Genomic DNA, 9,753 nt, shown 5'->3' on the forward strand with positions numbered 1-9,753 from the left:
TTGAACTCAAGCAGTCTGCCTGCCTCTACCTTCCAGGTGCTGGGATTAGAGGCACGCATCACCGCCACCTGGCTGAGTTTCTGTTCTTGTCCTGCCTGTTTTGTGTTCTTTATGTTCTGCTTGTCTTGGCAGACACCTCTTTCCTTAAATATGAAAGTTTCTTCTCTAATTCTGTTGAAAATATTTTATATGCCTTTGACCTGGATTTCTTCTCCTTTTATGTTTAGGTTTGGTCTTGCTATAGTGGTCTGTGGTCCATTCCTGTTTTTTTTGTTTGTTTGCTTGCTTGCTTTTAGACCGAATGTTTTCTTGGACTGGGTGGTACAATTTTTCTACCTTGTCTTCAAGACCTGAGGCTTCGTCTTCCATTTGACTCTCTATTGGTGAGGCTTTCCTGAGCTTCCTGTTGGCCCTCCTGAGATTTTCATTTCAAGCTCTATTTCTGCTCTTCTCTGAGACATTCTCCACTTAAATTCTAGTCTCAGATCTCGAATTGTTTCATTGTTGCCTTCAGCTGTTTGTTTGTGTTCCCGTGGTCTTCGTTTCTGGAACTCACGCTCATTTTCTTTTGAGTCCCATAAACATATTTATAACTGCTATTTGGACATCCTTGTCTTGTGCGTTAGCCAAGTTGCTTTTCTTAGGCAATATTAGATGATAGAGGCACTGATTTCTGGAGGAGACGCACTGCCTTGGTTACTCACCTTACTTAGTGTTTGTGATGGGACATGGGCTTTTGCAGTTGGGTTATTGGCTATGTGTGTGTTTAGTGTGGATAATTGGTCTTGCCTTTGTTGAACGTGGGCTTGTATTTGTCAGGTTATGTTCTAGCTGAACAGTGTTTGGTATTCAGTCTTCGGGCCACTCTGTGTTGTCCAGGAGACCCAATAGTACTGACACTTGGTTCTGTTAACCAGAAAATGTTGGCTAGGCTGTGTGACACACCTTTAATCCCAGAACTTGACAGGCAGGGACAAGTGGGTCTTTGTGAAAAAGAGAGAAAAAAAAGCTCTAAGAAGAAGCCTATTAGAGGAACATGACTCCAGGGTTTGGGGGTTCCTGGGTGAATGGACTGGAGAAACTTATTCAGTTTCAGGGTACTCTGTGTTGATATGTAAATGGAATGTTAGAAGAGATCTTGTCTTAGTTAGGCATAGGTGTAAATTCTGAGGCCAAGAACAGACCTTCTATAGGGTTGGAAGGTACCCATTACTTATCTTCCAATATCTTGAGTTCTCCAGGTAATCCTTGGATGGCGGGAGCTTGGGTCAGAGTTGAAATAGATAGTGCTTAAAACTAACTGGAAAAGCACAATGAAACTAGAGAGCTTACGAATCATAAGTCGCTAATTAGCTTTTTTTTTTTTTTGAGACAAGGTTTTGCTGTGTAGCTTATATTGGTCTGGAATTCATTATGTAGCCTATGCCTAGGCTTGTCACCAACCCACCACCCTCTTCCCTCTGCCTTCCCAGTGCTGGGATTACTGATATGTATCCCCTAACACCAGCTGCCAGCTGCTTTCTAATGAGAGAATTTACCAATCAGAAACCAGCTGATCCGTCACCTCAGACCTGTTAGATGTAACAAGACAACGTTTCCTTATGTTGTTTCCAGGAACATCTTATGAGGGCTTCTCTTTCCTTAGCTTCTTAGTGGAATGCTCAAGCACTTGCTGTCAGTCACGGCTACATGTATTGATATGCTGTCTGTGCAGAAAATTCTTGAAAATTTTCATGTGCCTGTTTACGTGTACACAGTTCTTATGTCAAGAGTGAGGATTCCCCAGGAGATGTCTAGCAATCCAGGCAAAGGTGAACTGAAGTAAAGTATCCACGGAACCAGGTATGGTGCCCACTGTTCTCCCATCTCCAACCCGAAGTCATAGGTCGGTTCCTCTTTCCTGATTTGCATTTTGAGCTCTCTGGATTTAGCGTATTTATTTCTTTGTTGTGTTGTAGTGCCAGAGATGGAAGGTAGGCCTAGGATGTGTTAGGCAAGCACCCATCACTGACCCATATTTCTTAGTATTTCTTAAGTTTATTTGAGTATTTAAATCCAAATTGGGTCTGTAAGTCAGATTTGTTTTTGACACTGGATTTGATCCAGAAGAAACTTGACTGATGAAAGGCCTCATTGACAAGATGTGGAAAAGACAGGAAATCATTGGCTCAACTAAGCCGAAGAGTGAAGAACTCTAGGTAATTGTATTTGCAGAAAATATGGATCCAGAGCTTTCATTTTACTAAAGCAAGTCATGGAACTTGTCAACGGCAATTTAGACAGTGGCTACAGTGGAGAGGTTTATTTTTATCCTAGTCCATGAAAGAGGAATATTTTTTTTTATTATTAACTTGAGTATTTCTTATTTACATTTTGAGTGTTATTCCCTTTCCCGGTTTCCGGGCAAACATCCCCCTAATCCCTCCCCCTCCCCTTCTTTATGTGTATTCCACTCCCATCCTCCCCCCATTGCCGCCCTCCCCCCAACAGTCTAGTTCACTGGGGGTTCAGTCTTAGCAGGACCCAGGGCTTCCCCTTCCACTGGTGCTCTTACTAGGATATTCATTGCTACCTATGAGGTCAGAGTCCAGGGTCAGTCCATGTATAGTCTTTAGGTAGTGGCTTAGTCCCTGGAAGCTCTGGTTGCTTGGCATTGTTGTTCAAAAGGGGTCTCGAGCACCTTCGAGCTCTTCCAGTTCTTTCTCTGATTCCTTCAACGGGGGTCCTATTCTCAGTTCAGTGGTTTGCTGCTGGCATTCACCTGAAAGAGGAATATCTTGAACCTATAGTATATGTTAGGTGGGCAGGGATGGAATCCAGAGTCTCAGAGTTGATAGGAAACATACTTTTGCCACCTATCCAAAAGACCCTGTACAGAAGACACATGGAAAGAATATACAATCGATGAGGCAAAAGTGCAGTGACCAACTCCATTCTGGTTGCTCCTTCTATTTCTTCTCTCTATCAGAGAATGAATACTTATCATGAAACTACCGATCTTTTAAAATCAGAGGCTTGAGAGATGGCCCAGTGATTAACAGTGTATACTACACTTGTAGAGGACCTGGGTTCAGTTCCCAGCACCGACATGGTGGCTAACAACTGTCTGTAACTCCAGTTCTAGTGGATCCGACTTTTGTGAGCATGCATGTGCTGTACAGATATACATGCAGGCAAACTACTTGTACACAGGAATTAAAAAAACCTAATTTTAATTAGTTATCTATCTTAGAAATGACTTTTAAAAAGACAAATGCCTCATGATGATTTATTAATCAGACTATCTTTATTTTCCTTTTTTCATTGGTCAAAATCTTAACTCAGTACAATAGTCTAAGAGTTTTCTGACCCAAAGAGAAACACCTGGAAACTTGCTATATAATTTAGCATCTTTATTTGGAAAATAATCCCAGACTCCCTGATTATTATTAATTTATGATTAATTTAAGACCTTGTGAATATTCCAAAGGGATGGCTGAAACTGGATGGGAAACATGAAGACAATATCAAGGATCTTGTTTCTCAGATATTTGTCAGGAGTAGGCTAACAAAAGCTGGAAAATAGAACAGGAGTTTTAAACATTTATCCCTAAAGTGTTAATATAAACACCAGCTCGCTCATCTGTCATAAAGTATTAGAAACTAATGTGACTAACTAATGTCAACATAAAGGGAACCAGAGATAGTTCCGGTGTCAAGTATGACTAATGGTGGCCTGAAAACAAGGAGTCAGGTTGCACCAAATGCCATGTGAAAGCATAGTAAATTGAATGAAGTTTCTATAATAACAGAACAGAAAAAAGTCATGAATACAAGCACTTAAATATATTGGTAGAAATGTCATGTAGGGAAGTTAGAGAAAATTGGAGAAATATGGGCTACAAGTCTTTGTTTTAATAAATGAATAGTATTCCACTATATAAATGTATCCCATTTTCTTTATCTATTCTTTGGTTGAGGGACATCTGGGTTGTTTTTAGTTTCTGGCTATTACAAATAAAGCCGCTATTGACATAGTTGAACAAGTGTCCTTGTGGTATAGTGTATTTTGGGTATATACCAAGAGTAGTATAGCTGGGTCCTGATTTTTCTGAGAAATGGCCCAATTGATTTCCAAAGTGGTTGTACAAGTTTACTCTCCCAGCAATGGAGGAGTGTTCCCTTGCTCAACCTCCTCGCCAGCATATACTGTCAGTTGAATTTTTGAACTTAGTGATTCTGACAGATATATGATGGAATCTCAAAGTCATTCCCCTGATGTCTAAGGATGTTGAACATTTCTTTAAGTGTTTCCCAGCCATTTGATATCCCTCTGTTGAGAATTCTGTTTAGATCTGTACCCATTTTTTTAAATTGGATTATTTGGTTTGTTGGTGTCTAATTTCTTGAGTTCTTTATATATTTTTGATAATAGTCCTGTCAAATGTATGGTTGATGAAGATTTTTTCCCATTCTGTAGGGTATTGTTTTGTCCTATAAGTATTCTTTGCCTTACAATTCCATTTATTAATTGTTTGTGGTGATTTGAATATGCTTGGCCCAGAGAGTGGCACTATTAGGAGGTGTAGCCTTGTTGGAGTAGGTGTGGCTTTGTTGGAGGAAGTGTGTCACTGTGGGGGTGGGCAATGAGACCCTCTTCTTCCTACCCACATGAGAGCCAGTATTCGCCTGTTTGCCTTCGGAACAAGATAGAGAACTGTCAACTCCTCTTGCCTGCCTGGAGGCTACCATGCTCCCACCTTAGCAATAATGGATCGAACTTCTGAACCTGTAAGCCAGCTCCAATTAAATGTTGTCCTTATAAGAGTTGACTTGGTCATGGTGTCTGTTCACAGAAGTAAATCCCTAAGACATTGTTGTTCTCAGTACCTGAGCTATTTGTGTTCTGTTCGGGAAGTTGCACCCTAGGCCAATGTGTTCAAAGCAGTTCCTCATTTTCTCTTTTATTAGATTTAGTGTGTCTGGTTTTATGTTGAGGCCTATGATCTTGAGTTTTGTGCAGGGTAATAAATATAGATCTATTTTCATTCTTCTACGTGCAGCAGACATCAAGTTAGACAGGCAACGGTTGTTGAAGATGCTTTCTTTTTTCCCATTGGATGGTTTTGGCTTCTCAGTAAAAAAAAAAAAAAATCAAGTGTTGTTAGATATGTAGATTTATTTCTGGGCCTTCAATTCTATTCCATTTAGCAACCTGTCTGTTTTTATGCCAACACCATGTCCTTTTTTTTTTTTTTTTTTTTTTTAATAACCATTGCTTTGTAGTAAAGCCTGAGATCAGGGATGGTGATTCCTCCAGAAGTTCTTTTATTGTACAGGATTGTTTTAGTTATCCTGTTTTTTTCCATATGAAGTTGAGGATTGCTCTTTCCAGGACTGTAAAAGTTGTGTTGGAATTTTGGTGAGAAGTGGATTGAATCTGTAGATTGCTTTTGATAAGATGGCCAATTTTACTGTGATAATCTTACTGCTCCACGAGCTTGGGAGATCTTTCCATCTTCTGATATATTCTCCAATTTCTTTCTGTAGAGACTTGAAGTTCTTTTCATACAGGTTTATTACTTTGCTATGTTAGAGTTACATCAAGATATCTTTTATATTATTTGTGGCTATTGTCAAGGGTGTTGTTTCTCTAATTTCTTTCTTGGCCTGTTTACCATGTGTATAAAGGAGGGCTGAGTATTTTGAGTTGATTTTGTATCCAGCCAATTTGCTGCAGGTGTTCATCAGCTGTAGGAATTCTCCAGTGGAATTTTGGGGATCACTTATGTATGCTATCATATCATCTGTGAATAGTCATACTTCGATTTCTTCCTTTCCAAATTGTATCCCCTTGATCTCCTTTCGTTGTCTTATTACTCTAGCTAGAACTTCAAGTACTATGTTAAATAGGGAGAGAATGGACAGTGTCTTATCCCTGATTTTAGCAGAACTGCTACTAGTTTCTCTCCATTTAATTTAATATTGGCTAATGGCTTGTTGCATATTGCCTTTATTATGTTTAGCTGTGCACCTTGTATTTCTGATCTAAGATTTTTAACATGAAGGGGTGTTGAATTTTGTCAAAGGTTTTTTTTTTTTTGCATCTAATGAGATGATCCTGTGTTTTTTCTTTCAGTTTGTTTATATGCTAGATTACAACAATAGGTTTTCATATATTGAACAATTCCTGCATTCCCAGAATGGAACCGACTTGACATGGTGGGTATTTTTGATGTTGATTTATGAGTATTTTTATTGAGTATTTTTGCTGAAAAATACTGGAACTATCTTTCTTTGTTGATTCTTTGTGTGGTTTAGATAGTAAAGTGACTGTGGCCTCATGGAATAAGTTTGGCAATGATCCTGTTTCTATTTTGTAGAATACTTTGAAGAGTATTGGTACTAGCTCTTCTTTGACAGTCTGGTAGACTTCTGCACTAAAACCATCTAGCCTTGGGCTTTTGTTGTTGGAAGACTTTTAATGACTGCTTCTGTATTTTTTTAGGGATTATAGATCTATTTATTTATTAAATTTTATTTAATTTTTTTACACTCCATATTTATCCCCCTCCTGGTTCACCCTCTGACTGTTCCATATCCCATACTTTCTCCCCACCCTGTCTCCATGAGGATGTCCCAACTAACCCACCCTCTGCCCCACTCCCTGGGGCCTCCAGTCTCTTGGGGGTTAGGTGTGTCTTCTCTGACTGAACCCAGACCTGTCAGTCCTCTGCTGTATATGTTTTGGGGGTCCTACTTTAACTTTGGTAAGTGGTATCTATCAAGAAAACCATACATTTCGTTTAGATTTTCTAATTTTGTAGAGTACAGACTTTTGAAATATGACCTAGGGATTCTTTGGATTTTCTCAGTGTCTATTGTTATGTCCCCCATTCTGTTTCTGATTTTGTTGATGTGGATACTATCTCTGTGCCTTTTAGGTAGTTTTGCTAAAGGTTTATCCATTTTGGTGACTTTCTCAAAGATTCAGAATTTTCTCGTTGATTCTTTGTATTGATCTCTTTGTTTCTAATTTATTAATTTCAGTCCTGAGTTTGATTATTTTCTGCCATCTACTCCTCTTGAGTGTGTCTGCTTCTTTTAGTTCCAGAGCTTTCATGTATGCTCTTAAGTTGCTAGTATGAGATCTCTTATTTCTTTATGAAGGCACTTAATGCTATGAGTTTCCCTCTTAGCACTGTTTTGTGTCCCATAAGTTTGGATATTTTGGGTCTTTATTTTCATTGAATTCTAGAAAGCCTTTAATTTCTTTCTTTCTTTTTTTCCTAACCCAGTGGTCACTCAATAGAGAGTTTCTCAGTTTCTGTGAGTTTATAGGATTTATGTTGTTTCTGTTGCTGAATTTCAGCTTTAATCCATAGTGGGCTGATAAAATACAAGGGGCTGTTGTTTCTGTTGAGGCATGCTTTGTGACGGACTATATGGTCAAATTTGGAGAAGGCTCCATGAGGTGTTGAGAAGAAGGTATATTCTTTTATGTTTGGATGAAATGTTGTGTAGATAGCTGCTAGATCCTTTTGAGGTATAACATCTATAAGTTTCATTATTTCTCTGTTCAGTTTCTGTCTTGGTGACCTGTCCATTGGTGAGAGTGTGGTGTTGAAGTCTCCCATTATTAGATGTGTGATTTAAGCTATAGTGATTCTTCTTTTACAAATGTTAGTGCCCTTGCATTTGGGGCCATATATGTTCAGAATTAAAGCATATTCTCAGTTGATTTTTACTTTGATGTGTATGAAATGCCCTTCTCATTTCTTTTGATTAATTTTTGTTGGAAGCATATTTTATTAGATATTAGAATGGTTACTTCAGCTTGCTTGCTTGGAAAATCTTTTTCTAGCCCTTTACTCTGAGGTAATGTCTATCTTTGTTGCTGAAGTGTGTTTCTTGTATGCAGTAGAATGATGGGTTCTGTTTTTCACATTTATTCTGTTAGCTTGTGTCTTTTTATTGGAGAATTGAGTCCATTGTTATTGAGAGATATTAATGACCAGCGATTGTTAATTTATGCTATTTTGATGATGTTGTTGTTGGTGTGTGTGTGTGTGTTTCCCTTACTTTGGTTTGATAGTGTGAGGTTATTTATTCTCTGTGTTTTTCTGGGTGTAGTTAACCTCCAATGGTTGTATCTTACCTTCTAGTACCTTCTGCAGAGCTGGATTTGTGGATAGATATTGTATAAATTTGACTTTTCATGTAATAGCTTTTTTTCCTCTATTTATTGATTGAAAGTTTTGCTGGGTATAGTAGTCTGAGCTGGCATCTGGCATCTCTTAGAGTCTGAAAGGCCATCTGTCCAGGCCCTTTTGGTTTTTAGAGACTGTTGAGAAGTCATATGTAATTCTGATATGCCTGCCTTTTATGTTACTTGGTCTTTTTCACTTGTAGCTTTTAATATTCTTTGTTCTGTACACTTAGTGTTTTGATTATTATGCAGTGGGAGGATGTTCTTTTCTGGTCTTTGGTATTCCATAAGTTTCTTGTATGTTTATAGGCATATTTTTCTTCAGGTTAGGAAAATTTTCTTCCATGATTTTGTTGAAAATATTTTCTGGGCCTTGTAGCTGACAATCTTCTCCTCTTTCTATTCATATTTTTTAGGTGTGGTCTTTTCATAGTGTCTTAAATTTCTTGGCTGATTTGTGTCATGAACTTTTTAGATTTGGTATTTTCTTTGAGCAATGCATTGGTTTCAACTATATCTTCTATGCCTGAGATTCTCTCTTCTATCTCTTGTATTCTGCTTGCATCTGTAGTTCATATTCTCTTCCCTAGGTGTCTTAGGGTTCTCAGAGTCACAGAACTTATGGAATGTCTCTCCGTATTAAATGAATTTATTGTGATGACTTACAGTCTGTAGTCCAAATAACCCAACAGCGGGCAGCTGTGGATGGGAAATCCAAGAATCCAGCAGTTGCTCACTCCCATCAGGCTAGTTGTTTAAACTGGTCTTCTGTAAAAGTAGGTTCCAACAGATGTGCTGGCAAGTAAATGCAAGGAGTCAAAGAAGAATGAATCTTCCTTCTTCCATTGTCCTTATGTAGGCCTCCAACAGAAGGTGTGGCCCAGATTAAAGGTGTGTACCACCAAGCCTGGGTCTGGGACTTGCTTTGCCCCAGGCGACCTTGAATTCAGAGATCTCCTTGCCTTAGTCTTCTGGGATTAAAGGCATGGCTACCTTGCCTGGGCCTAAACTTTTCATGATCACTATGCCTCAAGATCCCGATGCCAAGATCCAGGTCAGAAATTTGTGTTTTCCAGTCTTAAGATCTAGATCTTCCAATTCTGGATTGTAGTTCACAACCAGGGATATCCATTACACTAGGGTTTCCATATACAGGATTCCCTTACTTTGTGATTTACTGATTGCTTCTATTTCCATTTTCAGTTCTTCAACAGCTTTATTCATTTTTTCACCTGTTTGGTTGTATTTTCCTGTATTTCTTTAAGGGATTTATTCATTTTTCCTCTTTAAAACCCTCTATCATCATTATAAGATTGGGTTTAAAATCATCTATTTTTTTTTCACCCCTGGTTTTGGCCAAGGCTCAATTCCCTAGGAATCCTGTTCTTGTTCAATATGTGGATCACTTTGCTCCCTATGGTAGATTCAGAAATAGATTAGAGTTACTTTATACAGCCCTTAGCTTGTAAAAGATTTCATGGGAAATCTCCAAGTCTCCAGAGGAGAGATCTAATATCCAGAATAAGATATGATGGTGGCCATGGTTTCTCTGTAAGTTGAAAGAA

The sequence above is a fragment of the Rattus norvegicus genome, chromosome 18 (genome assembly GCF_036323735.1).
Source record: "Rattus norvegicus strain BN/NHsdMcwi chromosome 18, GRCr8, whole genome shotgun sequence".
NCBI classification, from domain to species: domain Eukaryota; kingdom Metazoa; phylum Chordata; class Mammalia; order Rodentia; family Muridae; genus Rattus; species Rattus norvegicus.